This window comes from Peromyscus maniculatus, chromosome 1 (assembly GCF_049852395.1).
Source record: "Peromyscus maniculatus bairdii isolate BWxNUB_F1_BW_parent chromosome 1, HU_Pman_BW_mat_3.1, whole genome shotgun sequence".
NCBI classification, from domain to species: Eukaryota; Metazoa; Chordata; class Mammalia; order Rodentia; family Cricetidae; genus Peromyscus; species Peromyscus maniculatus.
Genome location: NC_134852.1, coordinates 28,720,030 through 28,736,539, shown reverse-complemented (window position 1 = coordinate 28,736,539; position 16,510 = coordinate 28,720,030). Strand labels below are relative to the sequence as shown.

The following is a 16,510-nucleotide window of genomic DNA, read 5'->3' as shown; positions in this document are numbered from 1 at the left end:
CAGATTTTTTTAAAGTGAAATTAAAGAACTTCTCTAAGCACTTTAGCAAAACAATAAAAAAAAACAAGATGCAGAAACAAACTGTTATGGAGTTTGAGACCATCAAGGGAAGACCATAGACTCAATAGAACTATAATTTAAAATATGTATTAATTAGCTTCTCCCAGGGCAACAATCTCTCAGCCAAATGAGGTTGCCATGAGAAAGGGGTGACAGGATTTTTAAAGGTGAAAACAGCAAGAAGACCTTGAGTAAAGCAAGCTAAGACTGCTCTACTCTGCCAAGATTAGGTAGTTAAGGCCACCTCAAGACAGTGCTTAAATGTAAGCAGGGAACAGAAGCCAAAAGAAGCTTGTCATAGCATAACAGGTAGATAGTCATGACTATACATTTCTGGGTGGGAATCACTGAGTCAGGGTTACTAGGAACATATCACCAGGGGTGGGATCAAGAGACAAATGGCTTGTGGACACAGCCTAGCACAAAATGGAGTATCTTTGGTGTGCTGGCTAGTGTTATGTTAACTTGACACAAGCTAGGGTTATCTAAAAGGAGGGAACACCAGATGGGAAAATGCCTCCATAAGATACAGCTGTAGGGAGTTTTCTTAACTAGTAGAGGGCCCAGCCCATTGTGAGTGGGACCATTTCAGAGCCAGTGCTCCAAGGTTCTATAAGAATGTAAGTCATGGGGATTAATTAATTTCTTTGACATTTTCATGTGGTCCCCCTGTTGCACTCTTTAATCTACACATTTATTGTGGCTCTACTCACTCTTGATGATATCACCCATACTCATGACCCACATCTGGACTCTACTTGAGCCAAACCTGCTGAAATAAGAGTCCCAAATGGCAAGGTTTCCAGTATGAGTACCTGAGATGAGAAATAGAGAAAATGCGATATAAATAAGACAAAAACAATAGCTGATGCCTTGTGCCAGTCAAGTTCCTTAAGAAGTACAGTGTCTTATACACTATTTGTAGGGTAAAAATGACAAAGGTTAGCAGAGAGCTAAGCCAGGAAATGTTGGAAAAAAGAACATGATACTGCAGACACAGCTGCCTTAGGACTGATAACCACTGCCCAGAGGGAAGAGTTGGGTCCCCAGAAACTGAAACCTTAACATCGAGGCACTGGTTCTAGGATCAGACCAGCCTTACCAAGCCCATTCCTGGACAAAGACACAGAACCTTAGTTCCCTTTGTCCTTTCATCAGGACCTCTAAGGAAGTCTTGGATCTATCTGGCTCTTCACAGTATTATAGTGGCCCTGTCTGTCTCCCACCATGGAGATGAAGGGGACTTATGGCAAGTGAAGGGACCAAGTGAATGGGGCAGTGTCGGGAGAGATGTGCACAGGAGAATCCAGGCAGGTGTAGGCAGAAGGCAGATGGAACTTAAGGGGGCAGCTGAATCATTCTGACGGGTCTTCCATGATCTGTGTTCTGCTAGAGTTTACATAAGATTGTTTAGATATTTGGAAAATTAAACGAATCAATACCAGAAACCAGTAAAGCACTTTTTAGTTGTCTCAGTGGCAAATTTTTGAGGTTTTACTTGAATGTCTCTGTCAATGTCTCATTCTGTGGAAGCCCTAGAGCCTGTCATCCTCCTGCTTCAGCCACTCAAGTACATGTACCACCACTCCCAACTGCAAGTTCATTTCTTTTAAATTTGTTAATGTATTTTTATGTGTCTGGATGCATTGTCTACATGCTTTTCTGTGTAACGCATACATGCAGTGCCCTCAGAGACCAGAAGAGGGTGTTGGAGTCCCTGGAACTGGATTTTTTTTTTAATTTTATTTTTCTTTATTAAGAAATTTTCTACTCACTACTCTTGCTATCCACAGACTCTCCTCCTCCTTCCTCCCACCCCCAGCCCTCTTTCCCAAGCCACCCCACATCCCCACATCCCCCAAATCGAGGTCTCCCATGGGAAGTCAGCAGAGCCCAGCTTACTGAGCCTAGGCAGGTCCAAGCCCCTTCCCACTGCACTAAGCCTGTGAAAGGCATCACACCACAGGCACTGGATTCCCAGAAGCCTGACCAAGCACCAGGGACAGATCCCGATCCCCCTGCCTGGGTGCCCCCCAAACAGTTCGAGCCAAACAACCATCTTCCGTGTCCAGAGGGCCTAGTCCAGTCCCATGGGGGCTCCACAGCCACCAGTCCACAGTTCATGGGCTTCCACGAGTGTGGCCAGTCATCTCTGCATGTCCTTCCATCATGATCTCGACGTCCCTTGCCTGCAGTATCTCTCCTCTCTCTCATCAATTAAATTCCCAGAACTCAGACTGGTGCCTGGCCATGGATCTCTGTATCTGCCTCCATCTGTCTCTTGATGGAACTGGAATTACAGATGGTTGTTAGCCATCATGTGGGTGCTGGGAACCAAATACCATTTCTCTTCTAGAGCTGTCAGTGTTCTTAACCACTGAGATATCTCTCCAGCCCTTTAATTAAAGACTTTAGAGATCTTGACAATTTTTTCAAGGGTGTGGCTAAGCTCATTGAACAATGGTGGTCCTTCCCTAACAGATACAAGAGCCTCACATTTTGGTGTGAGGATCGCAGGATGCACCCTATTGCCCTAATCCCCACTGGGAACTGAAGTCCAGGAACAAGAAGATGACAGGTTCCTATCTGATGTGGACCAGGCTTTCACACCCTCCAGGCAACCTTGGGCTGTGAGCTTCAGCGAAATTGGAGCAAAGGAGGTTTCTTGTACCTCAGCTGTAATGGACAGGATTCTCTCACCTTTGAACAGAAGACTGTCACATAGACTGGCTGTGACCCTCCATCCAGGAGATCAAGATCTTCTGGGAGACAAGTGCGGCCAGACTTGATCTAGTTAAAACTTTCTTGTAGGACATATGTTCTGTTCAGCTCCAGAGCCATCTGGCTTCCTTGAGGAACTTTCTGCTAGATACAGGTACTGAATGTCACCAGGGTTAGTTCCCAGCATCCAGGGTAACATTCCTGTGGCCAAGAGGCTCTTTCCATGGAATTTGTGGGGTCTTGGTCCTCCTTTGAGTGTACAATGGTGGTATAATCTAAGGTGACACCTGGAAGTTAGAGTATAGGGTCTCCTTTAGAGCCATTGCTGGATCTCTCAGATCGGAAAGGAGGGTTTTCTAGATGTTGCCTGGATCTCACACAAGGCCCCCACATGTAGAAGAAAGAGGCTTCCTCTTTCTATCAGCCCCCTTGTCTAAGGCAGAGGTTGGCTTGTAGGAGGAGAAAGAAGCAGGTGGGAATGGCTGGGTTCAGAGCCATCCTTATGGGAGCTAAAATAGAAGAGGATCCAAACCCAGAGCTGTGCTCCAGATTCTATTGCAACCTACCCAAGTCATATGACCTGCAAAAGGTCCTTTTACTGTTGCTCAGGTCTTACTTTTAGAAAGGTCAGGTTGGGGTCAGAGAGATGGCTCAGTGGGTAAGAGCACTGGTAGCTCTTGTAGAGGACACGGGTTGAATTCCCATACCCATGTGGCAGCTTAAAACCATTTTTAACTCCAGTTCTAGGGAATCCAATGTGCTCTGTTAACTTTTGTGAGCACTAGGTATATACATGGTAGAAATACATTCATGCAGGCAAAACAATACACATAAAATAAAGTATTTAATACATCTAAATATTAGAAAGGTCAAGCTTTCTATTTTTATTTGGCTTTCTCTTCTTTAAAAGCAGTCTCATAATGCCCCTTGCATCCACTCACCAACTTCCTGCCTCTACCTTCATAGCGCAATGATTATTGGCATGTATCACTTGCTTTGGGACCTGACACATAAAGTTTAAAACTTTGACTAAGTCTTGTGACAGACACAAATGGGTGTCCTGGGACATCTGTGGAGGAAGACACTTGTCATCAGTCTTGGGTCAACTCCAGGACTCCAAGAATAAGGGCCACAGTCAGCTGACTGTACTTGGAGAGTCCCTCACTTGTCCCCTAGAGACTGTGGAGCTGGCTTTGCCATAGGCACAGCCCACCCAGGTCGAATTTATAGCCCCTGTAACATTGAGTCTCTGTCCCCTTGGTGCCTGTTGTTCATTTATTCCCTGTGTTGGAAAGAGGAACTGCTGGCTTGTGACGGCAGGGACACCATGTCCTCTTATCATCAGCATGTAAATAAGGGATGGATCGTCAAGAGCATCAAGGGCCATTGGAGTTGAGCCCCAGCCTCCCACAGTCCTATAACCACTGGGAGTTGTGGCCACTAGGAAGGGGTGACTGGAGGTGAATAAGAACAGGGTGGTTCTGGACGACACTCCATGGGGAGATAGAGAGGTCCTCACTCTCACTGACTCTCCTCATCTTCTCCCAGGCCTCCAAGAGGTGAAGATGACCCACAGGAAGTACCCAGTAGACAGAATCACTCTGACATGTTGGGCTTTTAGTCTTTATCATTGTGTGGCCACCCTGGCCTGGCTTCAGGATGGGAGGCCAGTACAACAGCATAGCTTTGGGCCTGGGACCATCCTGCCCAGTGGGGATGGGACCTACCAGACCTGGGTGTCTATTTGGGTTCTTCCTGGATGAGAATCAGAGTTCACCTGCCGTCTGAGGCACCAAACCCACAACATTGAAGTCCCTGTTGTCCTTGGTGAGAAAACGGGACAACCATCCACCTCAGGGGGTAGAGTCAGAGAAAATGCTGGTGAAGTAGAATCACTACAGCTGTGGTTGTGGCCTCTAGGACAGCAAGTCAGGAAAACTGGTGGAAGCCACCAGTTCTGCTTCTGCCCTGGTGTCTTCTGCTTTTTCTGCCATGTTGGTATTTCCAGCCCATGCCTAGAGCAGCAAGGACACACAGGACAGCAAGAGACTAGGTGAGCATCCCCTGCAGGTTGTGGGAGAGGGTGGAAGGAATGATGGCAGGCCTTTTCTTCTCTTCTCTTTGTAAATTGTACAGCTGGAAAAGTAGTCACATAAGCACATTTGGCCCACTGGTGAATGGAAGAAGCCAAGGAGCCACCATCTGAGACCTGTTAATCTGCCTCACTGTTGGCAGGCAGCGCCCCCTGGTGGAAGTACAGTGCTGCTTCCTCTGTGTTCTTATATTATGAAACACAGGGACAGGAAAGCAGGCTGGACACTCACAGCCAAGTCCAGATTGTGGTAGACAACGTGTCCCCGTCTCTTCACCAAATCCACAGAAAACAAACAACCAAATAATAAAAGGGAGACTTGATAGCCCAAAAGATGATTAAGCATCCTTTTACCAGATGATGATGTCTATTCCAATATCATCTTGATTCAAACGTGGAAACTTCTCCTCAAAAGACATTCATGAATCATCTGGTTGAAGCAGTGTATGTGTACATAAATACAGACATTTAAAGATTTTGAAGGTATTTTAATCCCTGTGGTGTCTTTAAGTCCGTATTAATAATCAGATGGATCTTTGAAGATCCAATACAGGACTTCTGGTCTATCTTCTAGGTTGAACTACTCTCTTTCTCCCTTCAGCCATGCCAGCCTAAAACGATCATAGCAAAACCTGTTGAATGTTAATACTCCTTCACAATAAGTGAAGTGAACAGGTCCTCCCAACCGATTTTATTTTAAAAATAAAAAAGGGAGAGCTATCAATATTACTGTAATGAATTTTAAAATTAAAAATGTTACAAAGATAAAAAGATATAGTATTAAAATAATAGTGTTGTAAAAGATAATTATTTTAATAAATAAAAATTTATGTATAAAGGTTAAATGAATATACAGTTGCAGAATAAAAACTAAAAGGCTTTTGTAAGTTATGAATTTCTGAGTAATATATATATATATATATATATATATATATATATATATGGATAAGACTTAAAAATAAAATAATATATATGATATTAAAGTTTGTAAGGTCTAAAGTTAACAATTACAAAAAACTGACTAGAATGTAGGTCAAATCAGGGTTTATTTAAAAATATCTGGTTTTAAAAATACTACATGGTGGTTATAAGTATCAGAGTGAGGTAACTGGTATTCTTCAGTAGTTTTTCAGCCTACGGGTTGTGACTCCTTTGGGTTCACATACCAGACATCCTCCATATCAGATATTTATGTTAGGATATACATTAATAGCAGTAGCAAAATTATAATTATGATGTAGCAACAATATAATTTTCATCTGGGTGTCACCACAACATGAGAAACTGTATTAAATGGTTAAAGCATTAGGAAGGCTGAGAACCACTATTCTAGATGTTTCCCATATGGGGCCTGTACTGTTCCCTCTAATTATTGGATGTCATCCACAATTCCTGATTATAGTTGGTGGGTCATTATGGATGTGTCCTTCCAACCTGAGTGACCTGTTAGGCCTATGGCTTTGAGATCTACTAGGGGTTAGATATAGTGTTTCAGATATCAGTTCATTCGTCACTTGAGTTTTCCAATCTCTAATAATCCACAGGTTACTCCATTAGATAAACATTTCCCAGTATGCAGTGAGAGTCTGGTGACATGGTTTCAGAGTGGAATTCCCCCTTGGGTGGTGTGCTCCAGGATCTAAAGAACTCTGTGCCTCTGAGTGAACAATATGAGGCACTGGTCAACTGGTTGACTTGTCCTGAAAATCCTTATGGGATCTGGATGAAGACAACTTTCTAGGACCCCTGCATTGCCCACATCCTGTTATAGTGTCTCCTGAGGGAAAGGTTCAGCCAGAGCTCTGATTGTTAGCCACAGCCCCAGGCAGTGTGAGCGTTGATGGGATATATTGAGAAAATGAGAAATTATGACATGGACATCAATTGGAGTCACTGCCTGTGTTAACCTTTCATGTATGTTACTGACTGGGAATTTCTCTTTTTAAGAGTGTGATTGAACACTTCAAAATGAATTGCATGGAATTAAATGCATGCATCATCATACCTGTCCTTTTAATGTTATTTTAAAGTCAGCATGCAAAGGAACAGGTTTCATCATGGTATTTTCACATATGTATCATTGTAGACCGTTCTTCTTTGTTCCCTTCCCACTCCCCTCCCCTGTCTCTCCTGCACCTGCACTGATCCCCTCCCTTCTGTTATGCAGCCCTTCCATCTGCTTTCAGGTCACATGATTCCTTACAGCACTCCTTAGACCAGTGGTTCTCAGCCTTCCTAATGCTGCGACCCTTTAGTACAGTTCCTCATATTGCAGTGACCCCCAAAACCATAAAATTAGTTTTTGTTTCTACTTCATAACTGTAATTTTGCTACTGTTATGAACCATTATATAAATATTTGTTTTTTCTCATGGTCTTAGGTGACTCTTGTCAAAGTGTCCTTCAACCCCAAAAGGATTGCTACCCATAGGTTAAGAACCATTAATTTAGACATTAGCTCTTACCCTTTTCTCTCACGATCCCCTTTCTACTTTAAACACACACACACACACACACACACACACACACACACACACACACACACACACCATGCACATAAGTTTATATCTAGATATCTTAAATGAGAGGAAACATGCAGTTTTGTCTTTCTGAGATGGATTTTTGTGACATAATGGCCCAGAGCTTTCAGGAATACGGGTGTGTAACAGGGGACTGACAAAGTGCTTGACCATTTATAATCCAAAGTAGGCTCTTTGAATCCTCCAGAAAAAGCTGACATGTTCACCATAAGCCATGTTCTCTGGTCACATCATACACACTAAGAATCAGATAGAATGGATGTGTAGCAAAGGTTCTTTGTAAGCACATAAACATGAAACCACCACCCAAGTTATTTGGATATTACATTTTTAATACATCAAAAACATGCCTAGTGTGTGTGTGTGTGTGTGTGTGTGTGTGTGTGTGTGTGTTGTAATCACCAGTGTTCATACATGTGTGTACATGCACGTGGAGACCAAGGCCAACTTCAGGTGTTTCTGGGTTGCCTTCAACTTTATGTTTTGAGACTTTATCTTCCACTGAACTTAAAGATGTTCAAGTTGGCTAGACTGATGGGTAGTGACCCCCTCCAGGCTCTATCTACCTCTGCTTTCACCCTAGCACTGGAGTTACAGGCTCTTACTACTATGCCTAGCTTTTCCATGGATGATGGGGATCCAAACTCAGATCCTGTGTTTGTGCAGCAAACAAGTTACTTTCTGAGCCACATCCTCAGCCCCAAGATACTCCCAGTTCTTCAATGTAGATCCAAACTTACTATTTCAAACTGGCTGGCCTGCTCTACAGCCCCAAAGTGGATAACCTTTGAGTTGGATACTATGATGATTGTCATTATCAGAGTCTGTGTGACATTCTGTCAGGGATGGGAGAGCCCACATTATCATCACACTCTCCACTCGATCATAATCCAGGACAGGTCAGACTAGACTAGTAACCAAGAGCTTTCCCTCTTTAGTGTAGTTTGGGCTTCTGTGAAAACAGAGAACAGGACTTCCTTTAACAGAGCTGTGAGGGAAGAGGAGAGTACTGCTCCCCTGAGTAAGATTAAAAGCTCATAGTGTGTTATTATTGTTTGTGCAATCCAGATGGTGATATAATCTCGACTCTTCCTATGGTTGCAACCAATGATGACTAGTGATCTTAGGTATAAAGCTGGCTCTGAGACTCAGGCACTGCCTTCTGTTCTCACAGGTGGTTGATGCTGCTGATATCCTTGAACCTGAAGTTCCAGGCATGCTGGGTCCTGTGTTGGGGCATAGTTAAATGGAGACCAACACACCTTTCTGAAGTAGAGAAATGTGGCAATATGGGTGCATAGACAGGAAGTATGTATCTGGCCTCATCTAATAAGCCTCAAGCACAGAACAGGTGCTGTGCAGCAATTTGTCCTCCTTCTCTCCCCACAGTTTGAAAGAATCCTCTGTTCCACGCTTTAGAACACATGTCCTTGACACACTTGTTCAGGCTAGCTGTAAATTTTGGTGGTCCCTGAAGGAAGAAAAGTTAATTATCTAGATGCAATACCAATACTTCATAGATGATAGCATCCACTCAAGGAATAACCATTGATTTTATTTCTTCCCCCTAGGATTTGCCTGGTTGAAGCAGATGCACCCTACCTCCCAGTAGGACAAAGATCAGGGAATATAGTGGAAGAATGATAGCAATCTAAAAACAAAAGCCTGGACCAAGGACACTTTGGCTCTGGTTCCTCCATGGGTTGCAGAAAAGGGGTTATAAAGGTTAGAGATTCAGGGAATCTGCTATGAAACTGTGTCTTCTAGATATTTTAGTGAAGCTGCACCCATGAGAGTTTAACCATAGGGTCCCCAAACAAGACATGAACAAGGACCCCTCCAATGGACATTTTGACATGTGTGGAAAAAACTCACAGGGCCCAACCTGTAGAGGAAGAGCTATAAGCAATTGATGACTAGTGAGAGAGGGAGAATTAGCCTTTTCTCAGGGATGAGCCTCCTAGTTGGTTTTTCAATTCCAAGACATCAGCCATAGAAACACACAAGCAACACTAAACAGACCAAAACAGTTGTATTTATTTCTTTAAGTATATGTATGTATACAGAAATAGAGAGAATAATGGTAATGGAAAGGCTTAAGCAAAGGAGTAGAGAGATAAATAAGGGACCTGTGTGAGGTTAAGGAAGTACTAAAAAGCCATATGGTCAATCCACTAGGGGCTATATTTGTCAAGAATACTGACTCTCCCTCTCATAGCAACTCTGAATTGACAGTATCTTCTGAACTAGGGTGGGACTTCAAGCCTACCATCTATATGTTGGCATTTTGTCTGGCTGGAGCTTGTGCAGCTCTCATGCATGATGCCTTAACTGCTGTAAGTTTATTTGTGCAAGTGAACAGGCTGAGAACACAGGATCTTATAATTTATTAGTTTTAACCAATGCACCACTCAAATGGCCCATATCTCAAATGTCATCATAGAAAATCACCATATGAGCCAGGTGTGGTGATACATGATTACAATCAGGGTGCAGGAGAATTGCCACAAGTTTGAGGTTAGCCTGTGCTCCATAGGCAGAGTTGCCTCCACTATAAAACCACTTTGGAGCACTCCACCCTAACTGGGATGTTTCATCAAAATCCTCTCCCCAAGGCTTAGGGAGCCAAATGAAGAGGAGATGGAAAGATTGTAAGAGGCAGAAGTAGAAAATGATTCCAAGGAAACAGCAGCTTCCAAATACAACAGGGATGATAGCCATATGAACTGACAGACACCATGGCAGCATGCCGAAGACTTGAACAGGTTCAAGTCAGACAAAATCTTATTACTGAGAGAGTAAGTAGACAACAGTCCTGGCACTAATGAAGAAGGCATTTACAATTGATTCCCACTGGGAAAAGGAAAATCACTTTTCTTCAAAGGAGTGTTACCAACCATATCATTTACACCCCATAGTAGGCCCTATTCACAGAAGAGGTTGGCCAACAAAAAATGAACTCAATATTTTTGTGTATTAGTTTAGTTTGGTTTACTCTTGCTTTATCTTCTTTGGATTTTTTGAGATTTCCTTAATATTTTTATGTTGAATTATAATCTATTCTGAATTAAAAAAATCTATCTCAGAAAACACCCAATGGATATCAACCTTATTAGTAAAAACAATAAGCCATCCATGCCTAGCTATAATGTATTTACAATAAATTATTTTTATATACACTGACCAGATTATTACACAAACAAGGTAAAATACAGTATTTTACATACATTTAAAAAGAATAATATTTTCACATAAGTTTATAAAGCATGTAACCCAAAACCTGGCTTGATGTTGAATTCTGTTCTGGAAGAAACCTTAAGACATTTACAAACTAAAATTCACAGACCTGTTGATGTGTACTTCTTAAAGTATACCATTTGTATCAGACAGTACACAATCATTAACAAAAAAACAAAATCTGTGTTTGACATTGAAGAATACTGTATAGTCTCTATTCTGAGAACAGAGCAAGGGGAAGGAAATCCAAGATAAGCTATGAAAGGATTACCCACCGTCCCTACTAAGGTAGCATTGCACTGCACACTCCCAGTCTGTTAATAATGACACCCGAAGGTTCCAAAATTTCAGGTGAGCTAGACTATTCATCTTTAAAAGTCTTGAAAAGTTACAAAGGTATCAACACCTTCCCTCCTCTTCATCAATAAAAGTCAACAAGAAAACTAAGCTCAGTGCCAAATGTCTTATTGGCACTGACCTGTTTGGTGGCTTAAACTAAAGATGGAAGTGTGCCAGATTTGATCAGAATAAATAGAAGGTGAATATTCCAGTCTAAGTAATTATTCTCTAGATGGGTGCTAAAGGAGAAAACTACCTTGTCACCATTTATTGCTTTGAAACAGGCACACACACTTTCAATCCTGGCACAGATCTTTTGATTTCTAAATTGGAAAACACAGTGTCTGAGCCACTTGGAAGTCAATGAAGGTGTGCTCTTGATCACTAGGAGGGAACTGCTGAAACTCTCCCATCCACAATTCACATCCTTACAAGAGTCCTTAATTCCTCATTTGGTAAAACTATCCACGTCTGGGATGGCTGACAGCTCAGGGACACTGTGGTAGCTGTTGTGGAGGTTCTGCATTATGTGCCTTGAAACAACTTATTAGCTTCTTAAGATCAGATTTGTGACATCCCTGAGATGAATACTCAGTTAGGCATTTAGGAATGCATTGTCTCCAGCAAAGGTACTCAGTGTCATTGACCATCAAATGATTTTTTACAAGCAAGAGAACTTTGAACAATTCAACAGATTTTGTCTTTTCTATTTCCAAACTGAGAAAGCTTTGCCTTTGAAGAGCTTTTACCTGTTCCTTCCTGTATATCAAGACTCAATATTTTTATCCTTTCTGAAGTATGTCAAAATACAATATCATGGTACATGTTTCCATTTCACCTTCCTAAGAGCCAAGAATTTATTCAAAATATTGACAGCCAGAAGGAAAGTTCCACTGTAAGATGCAAAACAGTTAAACTTACATCTTTTACTGGCATTTCTCAACCTTGAACACAAACTCATCATTCTCTGGGGTAGCCTCGACCAATCAGCCATTTTTCACTAGGTTGGACTCTGTCCTTGATCCAAGAAGAAGTTCAAGGATCTGAGTAGCTGGACACCTTCACCACTTGCAGGATTTGGTACTGCAGCTGTGAGCGACCCATGCTTCCCAGAGATCAAGGACAAGTCTCTTCAGTGGTGCCTTGTACCTGCATCCAATCTCACTGCTACAGCTGTTCATCACAAAGACCATGCTGCATCATGCTCCTCGGTGGGGCCATCTCTAGCTCTACCTCAGTGTCCTCAGGTGACACTGTGGTAGCTTTGGTTTTTGCTTTTTTTTTTAACATTTGTTCATTTTTCTTTTTTTTATTAAGAAATTTTCTTTTCGTTTTACATACCAACCACAGATCTCCCTCCCCTCCTTCTTCCCATCCTTCTAGTTCTCCCCCCAGCCACTTCCTGTTGCCACCTTCTCCAAAGCAAGGTCTCTCATGGGGAGTCAGCAGAGCTCAACACACTCAGTTGGGGCTGGCCCAAGCCCCTCCCCCTGCATCAAGGCTGTAAAAGATGTTCTACCATTGGCAGTGGGTTCCAAAAAGCTCACTCATGCACCAGGGATGGATCCTGATGTAAGACGAATTGCTAAATGTATTATTAATAAAAAACCCAGAGCCAGATATTGGGGTGAAAACTGAGAAATCAGAGAGCAAGCTAGCCATGTCTTACCTGTAGGAATTCCTCAGCCCAAGAGAAAGCTACTTTCTGTATACTCACACCTATATCCCTTTTTGTTCCTGTCCTTATTTCCTCTCTCTGCCCAGCTACATCATTTTCCTCTTTCCTCCTAGCTCTATTACTTCCTGTCTCTCTGTACAGACCTCCAGACCTCTATGGTTAACTAGCACTGGGATTAAAGGCATGTGCCACCATGCCTGGCTCTGTTCCCAGTGTGGCCTTGAACTCACAGAGATCTGGACAAATCTCTGCCTCCCAAATGCTAGGATTAAAGGCATGCGCTACCACTGCCTGGCCTCTATGTTTAATATAGTGGCTGGAATTTTTTTGTTGTATCTCCATGCAAGTTTTATTTATTAGAACACAAATAAAATATTACCACATCCTGATCCCACTGCCAAGGAGTCCCTTAAGCAGATCATGCTACACAACTGTCTCATGTATGCAGAGGTCTTAGTCTAGTCCAGTCCTATGGAGGCTCCAGAGATATTGGTCCACAGTTCATGAATTCTTGCTAGTTTGGTCTGGTTGTCTCTGTACATTTCCCCATCATGATCTTGATGCCCCTTGCTCATATAATCCCTCTTGTCTCTCTCTGAATGGATTCCCAGAGCTCATCCTGGTGCTTGGCTGTGGATCTCTTCATCTGCTTCCATCAGTTACTGGATAAAGGCTCTATGATGACAGTTAGTGTATTCACCAATCTGATTACTGTGGTAGACCAGTTCAGGCAACCTTTCCACTATTTCTAGTATTCTAAGGTGGGGTCATCCTTAAGGATTCCTGGGAACTTCCCTAGCACCTGTTTTCTCTCTATCCTCACAATGTCTCCCTCTATCAAGGTATCTTTCATTGCTCTCCCACTCCATCTCTATTCCAGCTTGATAATTCCATTCCCTTATGTTCTCATACTCCATCCCCTACCCTCCATTGCACCTCCTTCCTTCCAGTTTACTCATGGAGATCTCATCTATTTCTATTCCCAGGGTGATCCGTGCATTCCTTTTATGGTTCTCCTTGATAGCTAGCTTCTCTGGAGCTGTAGGTTGTAGTATGGTTATCCTTTGCTTTTTATCTAGTATCCTCTTATGAGTACATACTTTGTCCTTCTGAGTCTGGGTTACCTCACTCAGGATGATATTTTGTAGTTCCATCCATTTGCCTGCAAATGTGATGATGTCATTGTTTTTCACTGCCTAGTTGTATTCCATTGTGTGTATGTGCCGTATTTTCTTTACCCATTCTTACGTTGAGGGACATCTAGGTTGTTTTCAGGTTCTGGCTATTACTAATAATGCTGCTATGAACATAATTGAACATGTGTTCTTGTGGTATGATTGAGTGTTCTTGGGTATATGCCCAAGAGTGCTATTGCTAGGTCTTTTGATAGATTGATTCCCAGTTTTCTGAGAAAACCCCATACTGATTTCCAAAGTGGCTGTACAAGTTTTCATTCCCACCAACAGTGGAGGAGGAGTGTCCCTCTTGATCCACATTCTCATTATTGGGGGCTGGTGATCCAAAGAATGTCTGACAAGGAAGCTTGCTACATTTGCCATCCAATGCTTAGCACGTAAATCCATATAAGGCCTGAAAAAGGTGAAAAAAAATTGAACACAGACTTAGACACAACTTCCTGGTGTGGTGTCTTGGGTAGGCCAAATGCTTGCTGCATATAAATGTATGGCTCTTCTAAAAGGCCCTGCTGTACAGCTGGGCACTTATAAAAACAGCATGCTACTCATGTGGAGGTATAAATGCCTGGCTAGCATGGACACAGAAGCTTTCCAGAGCTGGGATGATGAGGCATGGCTGGGACAGTTAGGCTCAGCTCCCTGTGGCTGCCTGTGGACCCAAAGTCAGTGGATCCAGCCATCAGTGAGCTATAAGCTAAGGCAGCTGCATCATGGCTTGCATGACAGTTTAAGGTTTGTCTTATGTGGTCAGAAAAATGCTACAGATGAACCGAAAATCAGGTTCAGACTGAGCAAACCTCTGAATAGATACAGTATGCTTAAAAATGTGCTTAGATGGTGAAGAATGAAAAGGAAATGGGTATAGACAGTCATAGAAAAATAAATAGTTTAAAAATAATAAAACAAAGTCTCTAAAGAGAGAGTAAAGTAACATAAGAGGAATAAGGCACATAAGATAAGAAAGACCATAACACAGGGCATGTGGATCATATATAGTTCTTTGTTAACTTTGAATTTTATAAATGCTAATGAGCAACAAACAACAATTGCTGAGATGCACTGGACTGTAGAAAAGACTGCTGAATTGCAACAATGTATATCTTTTAAGTCCTAACCTTAGAATGGAAGTCAGGAAATGTGTTATACTGGGTTGAGGTTTTGCCCTTGTTTCCACAGGAAACAAAAAGCTATGGAGTTCTTCAAAATTAACGAAGATCAGATTTGTTTGAGGGAGACCTCCAGAAAATTTTGGCTTATAGACATGAAGAAAATAACAAGAAAATCTACAAGATAGATGATTTATATATGCTGATCCTTCTACATGGGAATAGCTTTGAGACTGGATGAGACATGATAAATCTTAGTGGCTACAAAGTCCTCATAACTTATTATTACATACCGTGCTTTCATATGGAATGGATAGAGGTTTGGCTATACAGTCTAAACAGACTTACAAAATTAGAAGATGTCCTTTTCATGTTCAAATATAACAACAACAACAAAAACTTTAGCTGACTTGTGCACACTGTAATTCCATACTTGTATTAATTCAGATAAATTTTACCTTTAAAAGTTTGTGTGTTTTCAAAAAAAAACAAAAAAGACCAGGTTCCAATGAAAACATGTAACCCAGGTGATCCACCCTCTCAGAATGCCTCTGTTGTAGTTTCCCAAAAATTCTACATCAAGAACAATGTCAAAACTGCTAGTTGAGATAGTCTAGTCTCACGGACTGCTCCATCTAGGACTTCATATAAGCTCTACACTTTCCTGTTACACAGAGACTAAGCAAAGAACAATACAGCTAGCTCTCCCAGAACTAGACCATTATCTCCATTTTTTCAGGGTCCTCTAGAGATGCCCTCACCCCCAGACAACAGGAAGGAGTCTAGCAAACCTGACATCCACATTCCCAAGAGCTCGTTTGGGTGAATTTTTTTCATTGTTGAATGGATTATTGATGTTTATTATCATTTAGGGTGGTTGAATACAAATGGTTGGTCATAGAAAGAAAGCTGAACAAAGGATATTAGATCCAGGGATCTCTTTCTGAAAGGAAAAAAAATGGGAGATATAGTAGAGAATGAAGGGATAAAAGGGTGGATTAATGAGTCTACATTTGAACTAAAAAAAAACTAGTCTCAAATATTTTATACTGGTATGGAGTTTTGTATGTTGATACAAATTAAAGGTTATTTTTGTTATACATGTTTCTACTCTTGTTTAAGGTATTTACCTATGCATCTCCTTTAAAAATGTAATGTAATTTTCTAGTCTTTGAAAGTTATTATTGCGAACTATTTAGGATAATTAAGAAATACAGGCTAGCCGGGCGGTGGTGGCGCACGCCTTTAATCCCAGCACTCGGGAGGCAGAGCCAGGCAGATCTTTGTGAGTTCAAGGCCAGCCTGGGCTACCAAGTGAGTTCCAGGAAAGGCGCAAAGCTACACAGAGAAACCCTGTCTCAAAAAAAAAAAAAAAAAAAAAAAGAAATACAGGCTAATAGTCAGTCATCTAACAATCAAGTTTGTGGCCATGCTAGATATGTTTTCAAAGTCAAACTGAGATATATTTTAGATAGCTATATATTTTATTCACACACTTCATAGACATAATGAATATGGCATAAATATATTATAAGCATAAGG

The 16,510-nt window shown here is 41.7% G+C and overlaps 1 pseudogene; it reads left to right on the top strand.

Moving 5' to 3' along the window:
• The first annotated feature begins 1,287 nt into the window (after positions 1-1,287).
• LOC102917641 (MHC class I-like protein MILL1) overlaps positions 1,288-16,510 on the top strand; it is a 45,288-nt pseudogene continuing 30,065 nt past the window's right edge.